Below are 14111 nucleotides of genomic sequence, written 5' to 3'. Positions count from 1 at the left end.
AGTCTTGGAGAGAGCTCTATTTCTTCAGCCTCTGCCACTCCCATGTCATAGGGATTCGATCACAGTTACAGGATCCTGAAAGGGAGACTTAGGGCTGGTGTGGCTCAGAGACTGGCACAGTCTTCCCAGTGCCAGGTCAGAGGATGGCACAGTGGCCACGACGTGCCCTCTGCAGAGAGCCAGTGACAGCCCGACCAGTAATGTGGACATTGACCCGGCCCATAGCCAACAGCCCGCCTGTGGGGAGCTTCCACTGGCAGAAGGCAGTGGCAGCTTGGGGCGACACTCGGGGCTCTACCACACTGGTGGCACGAGTCCTGGGAAAGGGAAGAAGGAGCATGGACACCCTGTCACAAAAGCTCAGTCTCTCTTGATTAGAACCCAGCCCTCTGGAGGCAGCAGAAACCACCAACAATCTTCTATTTTAACATATATTGTTAGAAACTTCAGGCATCCACCAATGTGCTCAAACCTGGCTCTGCACCTGCAAAATTGTTTTGCATGGTCCTGAATAAATGAGGCTAGAGTTCTTTCCCTGGCACGTCCATGGGGCCCTCTCAACCCAGAAACCATCCAGTGACAACAGTCACTGTCCCCACTGACTGTCATGCCCTATTTAATGAAGGTCCTTCCAGTGTGGTCTTCCTTCTGCTTCCTTCATCCTCTGCAAGCGAAAGACCATAAAGACTCAGGGTCTTTGGGAGTGAATTCAAGTGTCAAACACTATTGTAGATGAAACAGACAATAATGTGAAAATAGATAACAGTCACCTGTCACCTCACCTTCCAGAGATAACCACTGCTCATATTTTCAATGTCTATCCCACCCCCAGTCTTTGTCCTGTGCACACACATTTGTATTTTGACAGCAAGTAAAGAACCAGGGAGAGGTGGCCTCCCAGGCCATTCAGAAATGCAATTTAAACAACTAGGCATGGTTCACAAACTTTAGTGAGCATCACTTGGAGAGCTTGTAAAACACATTCCCAGACCCAACCCTCAGGAATTCCGCATTCCCTGGGTGCTGAGAGAGACAGGTCAGCCCATCCAGCCCAGACTCCTCAGAAAACCACTCGCACCTCCCGGGCTCAGGCACCTTGGCTTCCTGACGAGGCCTTCACCTTAGATCTTGCTTCAGCTGGGCCTTCAACGAAGAGCCTATCAGGATGAGGAGGAGGGAAAGAATGTTCCAGGTAGTTGTGCAGGGCAGGGAGCCCTCTGAGGCTGTGGTCACTGGGTCCATGGTGGTAACTAAATAAAGTGTGTAAAATGCCAGATATAAGCCTCACCCATATCACATGACCAGCAAACAAATCCTGTCAGCTCCCGGATCCACCAGCGCCCCTTTTGATTTTTGGATTTTTTTCATCGTTAAACATTCAAGCATAGGCTGGGCCCAGTGGCTCATGCCTGTAATCCCAACACTTTTAGAAGCTGAGGTGAGAGGATTGCTTGAGGTCAGGAGTTGGAGAGCAACCAAGCCCCTGTCTCTACAAGAAATGTTTTAATTAGCCAGGTATGGTGGTGTACACCTGTAGCCTTAGCTACTCCAGAGACTGAGGTGTGGGAGGATCACTTGAGCCCAGAAGTTCGAGGCTGCCGTGGGCTAGGATCACACCAATGCACTCCAGCCTGGGTGACAGAGTGAGACCTTATCACCAAAAAAAAAAAAAAAAAAAAAAAAAAAAAAAAAAAAAAAGTCAAGCACTCACAAATGTAGCCAGACGTGTACAAGGAATACCCCTACACCCATCACCCAGATTCAACAATCGGCAGGACTCTGCCACCCAACCGCCTTTTACTGGCTCAGGTCAGGTCCAGAGGCCCAGAAACAGGGAGCAGAAGGAGAACCTTCAGGGAGATGCCGGGGAGAAAGGGGTGGTCCTCAACAGCAGCGGCCGGGGAGCCCAAGTGTGGAACAGCAGGAAGTGAGCTGCCAGTGAAGCGTCCTGGGGATTAATGCATGAACCTGATTTTGAAACAAGCAAACTCAAGCGCTTCTCTGACTCACCCATCCTGCCAATGGCCCTGTGGATAACAGAGGTTTTCAACGGGTCGTTAAACCTGCCCGTAACCTGGTAAACCTCGCCATGTTCATCTGCATGGATGCGTGGTCCTTGGCACCAATGATGTGATTGCTAGTGGAGCGTATCCACGGGATGTACCAGTCCACAAACTCACTGGCATTGTTCTGTATATTGAGGCCGCACTAGGCACGAGCAGAGAAAGCTGTTTTGTTTTGTTCTGTGACTGTTAAAGCTTGCTTCACATGTTGGCGGTCTCTAGCCGCCTGTTTATATTTAATGGCCTGACAGTCACTAGAAGGTTTATTGGAAGCTCTGGGCATTGTTGTAGACAGTTGTACTCAACTGGGGTGATTTTGCCCCTGGGAGGCATTTGGCAATGTCTGGAGACATTTTTGATTGTCACAACAGTCAAAGTGCTGCTGACATCCAGTGGTAGAGACCAGGGATGTTGCTCAGCATCCTAGAATCCACAGGACAGGACAGTGCCACAACAAAGGAGTAGCCAGCCCCACATGCATAGTGCCAGGCTGAGAAAGCCTGCCCTGGGGTGATCAGGCGAGCACCAGCCCTGTCCTTCATATCTGTTTCTTTTGAGTGGATCAGTTTCCATCCTGAGAAGCCCATCCCTCACCAAACTTGGAAGGCAGAGTGTGCGACTCCAGCATTCAGAAGCCAGGTGCACTCAGTAAGTAGACTTTCAGGCACACTCACTGTTTTCAGTGTGGAGTCTCTGATATGATGAAAACAGTGTAGAACTTCTCTGGGTCCATTTGCCCTGAAATCAACCTCCTGACATGTGTGAGGTGGGCAGGTGGAGTGACCAGGCCTGGGCTTGGGAAGAGGACGTGGTGTGGGAATGTGTGGGACATTGGAAGGGGGGTCATCTAGCTGCTCCTTATGCAGAATTCAAACAATCCTCTTGTTCTTAGCTCTGTTTTGTACTCCCACCTTCACTGACCCTGGGGGCCTTCCATTCCTGAGCCTTCCTGAGCTGTTCACTGTGAGTAGATCTGCTTCCTGCAGGCAGCCAGGTGTCCACTCTCCCTGGCTGACATCCGTGACCTTGTGCTCTGTCTTCCAGCATGTTGTGGCTGGGCCCTTCCATGGCCTCCTCTGCACATGCATGTCTGAATTTATTCCTTTGCTGTCATTTTAGTGAGGGTTGGGGAAGGAGTGGAGATAAACACGTGTTGAGTTTATCATGTCAAACCAGAAGTGGCATCCTTGTGTGCTGAAAAACTGTAGATTTCATTAAAAGCTCTGAAGTGTGTCTGGCTTCCGAGGAGGACAAAGTGCTGGTGCTGGAGCTCTTCTGGCTTACCTAGAGGCAGGAATTGGGGGATGGCATCATATAGGAGGAAGAAGAACTCTGGGACCTTCATCTTGTGGAGCCTCAGGGTCCCTGTGTGTGAAATGTGTGCTCTCAGTCCTGCTGGTACAGATGGAATGAGGGGATGGGTGTTGAAGAGCAGTGAGCGCTGCCGGGGGCTGTGGCTTATGATTGCCGTTCTCCTGGTGGGAGTCATGACCATCATTTCCTTTAACTGTATGACCAAGGCAACGTGTCATTTGGGCACTGTGACAGAATGTAACTCTCTGGTAGACAGGCTTGACCCAGCAAATGGGCATGAGTACCAACTGCCTCGTTTTCTTGCCAGAGGCCTCCAGTTTGATTGGCAGAGTGGTGACCAGCTGACCAATTGGACAGGGTTCTTTAGTGTCACGGATGATGCAGCAGTGCAGAGTGGCAGTCCAGCACCAGGTACAGATTCCAGCAAATGACCAGGGATGGGGGAAGGCCGACCTGGGGTGACCCTGCAGCCCCTGCCCCATTGTCCACCTCCTACAGTGGAAGAAGCAGGCTCGCTCCAGTGGCTCAAAACTCCGTGTATTTTGGTATCTCACCTGGTTTCTTTAACTTGAGGATGAATGAATTTGAAGGATGAGGGATGGGACTCAATCATAACCAAGTAGGGATTCGCTGACCCCTTCTATTGGTGGGTAGGGTGGGGAGTCTTGGTCTCAAGCCTCCATTTAAGGGTGGGGACCAAAGCTCTGTCTCTGCTGCAGGGATTTCAGTTATCAGCCAGCAAGTGTGTGCAGGTGTGTGTGGGGGTGGGTGCCGGGCAGGATATTTCATTCTCTGATTGGCCAAAGCCAACAGCATCACCTCAAAAAGAACTTTTGACTGGAGAGAATCATGGATGTGGAATATTTGTCTAAACAAACAGTGAGGCCAGGCGCAGTGGCATGAGCCTGTAACCCCAGCACTTTGGGAGGCCGAGGGGGGCGGATTGCTTGAGCTCAGGAGTTCGAGACCAGACTGGGCAACATGGTGAAACCCCATCTCTACAAAAAGTACAAAAATTAACTGGGTGTGGAGACTATTATTCCAAGTGAAGTAACTCAGGAATGGAAAACCAAACATTGTATGTTCTCATTCGTATGTGGGAGCTAAGCTATGAGGATGCAAAAGCATAAGAATGACACAGTGGTCCCGACATGGTGGCTGACGCCTGCAATCCCAGCACTTTGGGAGGCCGAGGTGGGTGGATCACCTGAGGTCAGAAGTTCGAGACCAGCCTGGCCAACATGGTGAAAACCCATCTCTACTAAAATACAAAAATTATCTGGGTGTAGTGGCTGGTGCCTGTAATCCTAGCTTCTCGGGAGACTGAGGCACGAGAATCGCTTGAACCTGGGAGGCGGAGGTTGCTGTGAGCTGAGATCGCACCACTGCACTCCAGCCTGGGCAACAGGGTGAGACTTTGTCTCAAAAAACAAACAAACAAACAAACAAACAGAATGACACTGTGGACTTTGGGGACTCAGAGGGAAAAGGAGGGAAGGGGATAAGGGACAAAAGACCACAAATTGGGTACAGTGTGTACTTCTCGGGTGATGGGTGCACCAAAATCTCACAAATCACCACCAAAAAATTTACACATGTAACCAAACACCACCTGTTCCCCAATAATGTATGGAAACAAAAAAAATTTAAAAATTAAAAATAAAGAAATGCTTCTCAACAACATTAGATTCAGCCATAATCCCAAACTTCTTTATGCTGCTGTTTCTAAATCCTCCCCATCAATAGCACGTCCAGCTCTCAACAAAGTGAAAAAAGCCCTTCGTGATCCTCAGTCCTACTGCCTCCCTCGGGGCTCAGCAGGTAGCCTCCGGGCTCAGGCAGAACGTGGTGATTTGGCATCTCCAGGCACAGGATCCCCGCAGGGTCGAGTCCCTGCCCTCCTGGGTCTTTCCTGCTTCCTTGGCCTCAGGATCCCCAGCAAGGATTACCATCATGACCTGATTTTTGCCAGTTCCCGGCCCAAGTGATTACAAGGTTTTGTAACAAACGAAATATACTGTGTGATTTCTCATTGGGACCGTGAAGGGGGTGAAGTGAGAAGTGGAGAAGTGGACAGGGATTAGTCTGATTTATCAAAACCAGGAAGAGAGGATGCTACGGATGGCAGGTGCATTCCCAGTTTCTCCGTGTCCTGGGAAAGTGAGGTGGCCTGGAGCCTGGGGCCTGGGGTCTCAGCTAGGTTGTCAGGGTGTGACTGTGGACAAATCGCTTAACTCTCCATCTATGAGAAGGACATACTAATCCTGCCTAGCTGGTCAGATAAGCTGAATCCACACTTTTATCAAAAGGACTGAGCAGCCGACTCCTACCCATGTAAGGGGCTATATCCCCCACTCAGCCCTTCCCTACCAGCAGAAGGGAAGTGTGAATGCAGGGGTGCTCTCTATTCTGAGGTCTTGAGATAGCAGTTTGGGGGGTCCAAAGTTTATACGATTTGTGGGGTCTCTTTAAGAGAAGGAACACAAAGCTTACTGCAGCTAATTGTTGCAAAAAATGAGAAGAGGAAAATCCCATCACAACGTCTCTCACAATAGGGATCATAGGATTTGACAGTTGACAACCATATGTCCTGCAGTGAGTCATTTCTTTTTTATTGTTTTAAATTAAATTTTATTATTATTCTCTTTTGAGACAGGGTCTTGCTCCGTCACTGAGGCTGGAGTGCAGCGGCACCATCACAGCTCACTGCACCTCGAAGTTTTGGGCTCAAGCGATCCTCCCACTTCAGACTTCCGAGTAGCAGGACTGCAGGCAGGCACCACCATGCCCAGATAATATTTTGATGGATGATTTCTTTTGCAGAGACAGGTTCTTATTATGTTGCCCAGGCTGGTCTTGAACTTGTGATCCCAAGCGAACCTCCTGTACAATTTTAAATTACAAATTTTAAAAAGCTGACAAATAGCACAGATAGAAAATGAATATGGTTATGAATCAACTCCCCAGCACACCTCTATGAAACTTTTTTTTTTTTTTTACTTGCATGCATTTTGCCTTTGTAATGTTGTTTTCTTCTGTAGAGAGGACAGAAAGGGCCAGCCCCCTATCCGCTCTATGCACCCATCCTCTGAGTCCTGGAGAATTTGGTTCCAGAATGAACCAAGGCAAGATGCAAAGAAGAGCCTCCTCTCTGAAATGGGAGAAAAGAGGAGACATCATTTTCCCCGTCTCAGGGTTTCACCCGTAACCGTGACTGCATCTTAGAGGCTGACATATTTCCAGCTGTGCTTTCTCTCCTATATGGTTCACAGACTCCTGCCCAATACCTCCTGATTCACAAAACTGTGTTTGTGTGTGTTGTGTGGGTGTGGTGTGTGTGTGTGGTGTGCATGTGTCGTGTGTTGTGTGTTGTCTGTGGTGTGTTGTGTGTGATGTGTGATGTGTGTGGTGTATGTGTGGTATGCATGTATTGTGTGTTGTGAGCATGTTGTGTGTGTTGTGTATGTTGTGCATTGTGTGTGGTGCGTATGTTGTGTGTGGTGTGAGTGTGGTGTGCCTGTGTTGTGTGTGTGGTAGGTGATGTGCGTGTGGTGTGTGGTATGTGGTGTGTGGTGTGTGTGGCATGCATGTGTGTTGTGTGTGTGGTGTGCATGTGTGTTGTGTGTGTTGTGTGTGGTGTATGATGTGCGTGTGGTGTGTGGTGTGTGTGGTATGTTTGTGTTGTGTGTGTCATGTATGGTGTGTGTGTGGTGTGTGTGTTATGTATAGTGTATGATGTGCATGTGGTGTGAGGGGGATATGTGTGTGGTGTGTGTGGTGTGTTTCTGTTGTGTGTGCTGTGTGTGTTGTGTGTGGTGTTTGTGTTGTGTGTGTGGTGTGTGGTACGTGTTTTGTGTGTGTCATGTGTGGTGTGTGTGTAGTGTGTGTGTTGTGTATGTATCGTGTGTGTGTGTAATGTATATGGTGTGTGGTGTGTGGTGTGTTTGTTTTGTGTGTGTGTGTCATGTGTAGTGTGGGTGTGGGGAGTGTGTTGTGTATGTGTGGTGTATGGTGTGTGTTGTGTGTGGTGTGTTCGTGTTGTGTGTGTGGTATGTTTGTGTGTATGTGTGTGGTGCATTTGTGTTGTGTGTGGTGTGTTGTGCGTGTGGTATGTTTGTGTTGTGTGTGTCATGTGTGGTATGTGTCTTGTGTATGTGTGGTGTGTATGTTGTGTATGTGTCATGTGTGTGGTGTGTGTGTGGTGAGAAGTGAAGTGTGTGGTGTGTTTGTGTTGTGTGTGTGGTGTGTTTCTGTGTGTCATGTGTGGTGGGTGTGTTGTGTATGTGTGGTGTGTATGTTGTGTATGTGTCATGTGTGTGGTGTGAAGTGTGTGTGGTGTGTTTGTGTTGTGTGTGTGGTGTGTGTTTCTGTTGTGTGTGGTGTGTGTGGTGTGTGTGTTGTGTATGTGTGGTGTGTGTGTTGTGTATGTGTCGTGTGTGTGGTGTGTGTGTGTGTGGTGTGAAGTGTGTGTGGTGTGTTTCTGTTGTGTGTGCCATGTGTGGTGGGTGTGGTGTGTATGTGTGGTGTGTATGTTGTGTATGTGTTTGTGTTGTGTGTGTGGTGTGTGTTTCTGTTGTGTGTGTCATGTGTGGTGTGTGTGTTGTGTGTGTGTGGTGTGTGTGTTGTGTATGTGTCGTGTGTGTGGTGTGTGTGTGTGGTGTGAAGTGTGTGTGGTGTGTTTCTGTTGTGTGTGCCATGTGTGGTGGGTGTGGTGTGTATGTGTGGTGTGTATGTTGTGTATGTGTTTGTGTTGTGTGTGTGGTGTGTGTTTCTGTTGTGTGTGTCATGTGTGGTGTGTGTGTTGTGTGTGGTGTGTGTGGTGTGTACGTGTCGTGTGTGAGGTGTGTGTGGTTTGTGTTGTGTGTGTGGTGTGTTTGTGTTGTGTGTGTGTGGTGTGTGGTGTATGTGTGTTGTGTTTGTGGGGGTGAGTGTTGTGTGTGGTGTGTGTCGTGTGTGTGAGTATGTGTGTGTGCGGTCTTTCTCCCGGAGAAGGGAGCACTGCTGCACAGTCCGACGTGTCTGCGTCGTTTCTATCAGAAACAGTTTATGGAGAAGCGAAATGGGCCTCTTCTCTTCCTAGAGTGTAAATAAGATGAAGTCTTTCTCTCCAGTCCATCCTCTGTATAATACTCTTAAAGAACAGTCCTGGTTAAAGCACCCTTCTCAAAAGTTTCCAAATGGCCTCCCATGGCCTTCCAAATCCCTGGACCCTGGGCAGCGTTCAGGGCCTCTGCAGCTGGCCTCACCTGCCTGATCTTTCACAGCTTCCTTCTTAGGCTCTGGGCTCCAGCAAAACCCGGAACCTGCTGCGGGCTCAGCACTCCCTCTACCGGCATGCCCTTCTCTTCCACACCCACCTGCTGAGAGCCATCTGTCAGGGTCCAGCTGATATGCCACCTGCTCCAGGGAGCCTTCCCTGATATGCAGAGAGAAGTGAACCTCTTCCGCTCAGACCCCTCAGTGGTGTTCACCTCCCCAGTGGCCCGTCTCCCATCCAGCCCTGTGTAACAGCATTCTGTGTGCACAGTCCTTGCTCCCTGACTGCAGGGATTGTTGTCTACCTCATTTTCACATCCTTCACAAGTGTTTATTGAGTGAATGAATCTCTTTTTTTTTTTATTTTGGAGACTAAGTCTGGCTCTATTACCCAAGCTGGAGTGTAGTGGTGCGATCTCGGCTCACTGCAACCTCTGCCTCCTGGGCTCAAGCCATCCTCCCACCTCAGCCTCTAGAGTATAGGTACGCACCACCATACTTGGCAAATTTTTGTATTTTTGTAGAGATGGGGTTTTGCCACCTGGGCCAGGCTGGACTTGAGCTCGTGAGCTCAAGTGATCCGCCTGCCTTGGGCTCCCAAAGTGCTGGGATTACAGGCATGAACCACTGCGCCTGGCCTGATTCTCCTTTTTTGGTAGAGAAAAACATGGACCCTCAGAGAAGTTAAGTGATTTACCTGAAGTCATTCAGGTAGTAAGCGGCAGAGTCAGATCTGGAGCCCAGGCCTGAGAACTCAGGCCAGCATCACCCTCCACACCCACATTCGGTGTCCTTGGAGCCGTGGTATTGACTCTGATTCAGAGTCTGACGGGCCTATACGAGGATGGCAGATTCTCTGCAGGCTCCTCATCCCCAGCCCTGGGGACTGTGCTAGTTCATGACCCTCGGGGGAAAGAAGGGCTTGGGATGGCCCTGACCAGTTCACCTGGGTCTGCATCAGCTTAAGGTCAGCAGGGAGGTGAGGCAGGATAAAGAGCTAGGTAGAGATTTTGATCCTTTTTTCAGATATCTGTTGTCACTGTCTCCCATCACAGTGGGTTATGGAGAAGTGTCTGATTGGATGTTATTTTGGATTTGTGGCCGAGTATGTATAAACACTTGTAAGTATTTTTAACCCATTATTATAAAACATTTCACAAAAGTAGAGCAAATGATACAACAACTCCCCCATGTACTATCATCCAGCCATGACAGGTGTCAGCTGATGGGGAGTTTCCACATTCTGGATTCTGCTGATTGTAGCCCTGGGTGTCCCTTAACATTTTGTCCCTAGTCTTATATTTCCTGTCAACCAGTAGTTAGATCTAGTAGCTGGATTGGGTTTGATATATATTTTTTTTCTTGTCAAGAATACTTACTTTACACATGGTGGTGTTATTTCCATCAGGAGCACACAATGTTGTGGACACTTTAATATTTAACATATTGAAAAGTAGACCAGTGTTGTCACACACATCTGAGCAAGGTGAAAACCAACTCACCCAACAGACACTGGAAATGAAAATGGCTTACTCCGGGGTGGTGTCTTAATGGAAGTGAGTTGATGAATTAGATAACACAAGAATCACACTGCTCAGGACTGGCCTCCTGGAGTAGGAAGACTCCAGAGCTGGGAACTCGTCTTACCTCAGCACTGCTACCTGCTCACTCAGGACCGGGTGTCAATATTTGGTCATATCCTGGGATAGCTTTGAGCAACATGTGATGGGTGTGTCACAGGAATCGAGGCTGATTTTCAAGGAAACATCCATAGCTCCTTTTCTACAAGAAGACTCCGGAAAGTGTTGGAAGAGCCTCTGGCTTCAGTATTAGATACGAATCATGCTTCTAAATATCACCCTCCGTTGAGAGGAAGACAGGACAATGGAGTGACAGATGGTGTGACAATGGCTATGAACTGAGACTCTACTGGTGGATGGGAAGACATGTGCAGGAGCCAGCCTTGGGAGAGTTGCTCATGGTGCTTTTTTTTCTTTTTTTTTTTTTTTTGAGACAGGGTCTTGCTGTGTCAGGCTGGAGTGCAGTGGCATGACCTCAGCTCACTGCAACCTCTGCTCCCCAGACTCAAGCAGTTCTCTCACTTCAGCTTCCTGAGTAGTTGGGACTACAGGCACACGCCAAACACTCTCAGCTATTTTTTTTTTTTTTTTTTTTAGCAATCGGGTTTAGCCATATTGCCAAGGCTGGTCTTGAACTACTGGACTCAAGTGATTTGCCCTCCTCGGCCTCCCAAAGTGCTAGGATCACAGGTGTGAGCCACTGTGCCCAGCCTTAACATGGCACCATCCTGATCATTGACAACCACATGTGCTCAAGTGAATCATTTCTTTTTAATTTTTTTACACTTTTATTTTTTGAGGCAGGGTTTTTGTTCTGTCACTCAGTCTGGAGTACAGGGGTGCGATCGTGGCTCACTGCAGCCTCGACTTTTCGGGCTCAAGGGATCTTCCCACCTCAGCCTCCTGAGTAGCTGGGACCACAGGCATGTGCCACCACACCTGGCTAATGTTTTGTTCATTTGTTTCTTTTGTGGAGATGAGGTCTACCTATGTTGCTCAGGCTAGTCTGAGTGATCTTCCTGCCTTGGCCTCCCAAAGTGCTGGGATTGCAAGCATGAGCCACCGTGCCTGGTCAGGTCATTTCGATGATCTCTGCGAGTCGAGGGAACAGACCTCTTCAATCCTCAGCTGACATTATGATTTCCTAGAACACAGGGAGACTTCAGAGGCCCTTCACCTTAAAGTTTTTTCCATTGTTATGTTTTCCTCTAGGTTAGTTTTGCCTTCCCAGTGAGGGACTGATTTTTCACTGTGTGCAAAGCACCCCAACTAGATACACAGTGGGGCTTTAGCAACCTTCCTTAACTTAAACCGAGGCAGGAGTTCTGCACTGGAAGTTGTTTGGGAATTTCAGAAGAAAGTTGCTGGAGAATTCCACTGCAAGATACAAAAGCACTAGAAAAATCAGAAAGCAGAAAGTCTCGCTGAACGTAATATTCTAGTTTCACGCAAGCAGAGTGGCTCCCACTGTCTTAGGACATGTCAGGCAATAAAGATAAGCACGAAGCCCTGTCTTCTTGGAAGGGCTAATCAGGAAATTCAGCCTCCTGGGAAGATGCCCTCGTGGGCTCTTCCCAGTGGATTTTACCAGGGCCCTGAGGCCCTGCGGTTGTGATGTAGTTCCCCAGTCCTCAGGAAGGAGGTGAGAGGGGCTGAGGCTGTTTGGTCGTTGAAAAGAGAGGGGCAGGAAGTGTTTGCCCAGGAGTCGGCGCCAGCAGGGCCCCTCCCCAGGCCCTCTGCACTTGAGAGAGTTCAGGGAAACTTTCTCATTATCGCTCTGACCTCCAGGACCCCTGGCTGCCAGTTAATCATTACCCAGGCAGGGCTGTATTCCTGGGCTCTCTGGCCTGTTTTTGCGGCCATGGGTTTATGACTGGCCTGGCCACGGGGCCTTGGCTGGTGTTTGGATTGTGCACTGATAGGCTCTGCTTGGCTCTGGCTCAGCCCTCACTGGATGCAGGAGTCAGGCCCCTCTTGGGGAGCTGGGTCTTCTGCGTTGTTTGCACCCCCTTCCTCATGCTGCTGGGAGGCTCTGACACTGAGCGTCCCAAGTCTCCACCAGGAGAAAGCCCGGAAGCGACACCGGGCACAGGAGCCCCAGAGCCACAGCAGAAAACCTCAGAGATGGGAGGGTACCGAGGCCTGGATGAGTCATGGCTGCAGTCCTTGGGGACTCCTGGTCTCAGTCCTGGCAGCTGGGGCTTGGGGATGCATCCTGCTCTGAAATTCTCCCTTTGCCATGTATTTTCCCTCTTTCTCCCACTATGTGTCTGCACAGGAGCAGAGATAAGCCAGAGCTGTTTGCTGCATCTGTTGGAGAAGCAAAATGGCTGCCCCCAGCAGCATCACCTAGCTTTCTTGCTAACCACGGGAAAGTCCTCCGTAATTAAAGTTGGGGAAGGGTCCTGGTGATCTTTGATGATGCCCTCCCAACTTCCCAGGTTTCACGGGAAAGCCCTGGCCCCCACAAAGTCCCTGCATCCCGAATGTGCTTTGTCGCCTTGCTTTTCCAGCGCTCTGAGCTGCATCTCACATCACGCCAGTTCCCACAGGGACCCTGCCTGTCCCACACCGCTGTTGCTTTCCCTCCTCCTCACTAATCGACCTTGTGACCAGTCTCCTGATCTAGACTGGCCTTCCTTTCCTCAAAGCTGGGTGACAAAGCAGTGTCGTGTGCTTCGGGCCACACTGCATGGGTCCCCTCTCTGCTCTCTCCTGCACCCTCAGCACAGGTGCCCACAGGCTCAGAGCTGGAGGCAGCCCTGCGGTGGCTACATTTATCTGGATCTGAGTTGTTTCCATATTCTCTTCGAAGTTTGGCCCCCTTGACTGGGGCTACATCTCTCTGGTCCTTTTTATCACTGCAGGTGGCACAGGGCTCTTTCCAAAATGCAGGGATGACCCCAAGCCCAAAGCAATCACTCATCACATCTGTGTTGCTGGGAAAACCAGGTCAGGATTGGGGTCAGCATTTGTGGAGTGGAAAAGGAGAAAGGTGATTCTCCTCTGTTTCCTTCCCTTCCTATGCTCAGTGAGGGAGACACAGAGACCCCACCATGCACTGGAGTCCACGTCGTGGCTCTTCTGTGAGCCTCTCACTCTGCAGTGGAGAGCAAGCTCTCGGATACAAACCCCAGCTGCAGAGCTCAGGGTCCCAGGCAGGAGATGGGAACAGGGCTGGGTCCTGGGAGTCTCCTGCACACATCCTCCCCTCCCTCTTCCCCCATCCCACTGCCCTATGGCCTCACCCAGCGCCAGCCCGGCTGCCTTCTGATGGCCACATGTGCAGATCTGGTGAAGAGAGGAGCAAACAGAAGCCATCTGGAAGGGCTCAGGGAGAACCCGCCCAGAGAGCCTGGAGACAGGGCAGGATGCTGGTGCATTGCTTCCGAGGTGGCTTTGTGGACTTGGATTTGGCTGAGGCTCTGCTGGCTTCCTTAGGGAGGTAGGAGAAAGAGTAGCTGGGGTCAAGTGCAGAAAAGGCCAGCTGCAGGACCCCAGGCATTAGTCCCCAGTAGCATCAAGGTCATGGAGCTGACGTTAGACAGGCACTTAGGGGCCTTGGCTGTGGCTGCCCTAAGCTAAGGAGAGGGTGGTGATGAGGAGGGTAGCACCCTCGTCTAGGGGTGGGTGAGAAGTTTAGACGTAGATGAGACAGAAGGCCTCTTTCTTCTACTACCCTTGAATTCACGTGGAAGGGAGCTCTCTGGTTTGCATAGAGCAGAGAATGCCACTGAGAGATACGTACCTGGCGCTAGTGTGGTCCACACATCCGAAACCACGTACTACACCCTACTACACCCTTCCTTCGGGGCTTTATTTCTGAGCTTGGCGAGACAGGGAGAATTTGTCATTACAAATGAAGCCTGCTTCCTCTCTTTTATTACATAGTTGATAG

The 14111-nt window shown here is 49.9% G+C and overlaps 1 long non-coding RNA gene across 1 annotated transcript; it reads right to left on the bottom strand.

Annotated features, from left to right (window-relative positions):
* Positions 1–6081: 6081 nt before the first annotated feature.
* On the bottom strand, positions 6082–8751 carry LOC115894586. The gene is made up of 3 exons (XR_004054711.1): positions 8624–8751; positions 6378–6528; positions 6082–6260 (listed from the first exon to the last, which is right to left on the bottom strand). It is a non-coding gene; the product is annotated as an uncharacterized LOC115894586 (long non-coding RNA).
* Between the last annotated feature and the right edge of the window lie 5360 nt (positions 8752–14111).

This window comes from Rhinopithecus roxellana, chromosome 18, assembly GCF_007565055.1.
Source record: "Rhinopithecus roxellana isolate Shanxi Qingling chromosome 18, ASM756505v1, whole genome shotgun sequence".
Classification (NCBI taxonomy): Eukaryota; Metazoa; Chordata; class Mammalia; order Primates; family Cercopithecidae; genus Rhinopithecus; species Rhinopithecus roxellana.
Note: the sequence above shows the minus strand (reverse complement) of the source record. Positions and strands in the feature narration are given on the sequence as shown.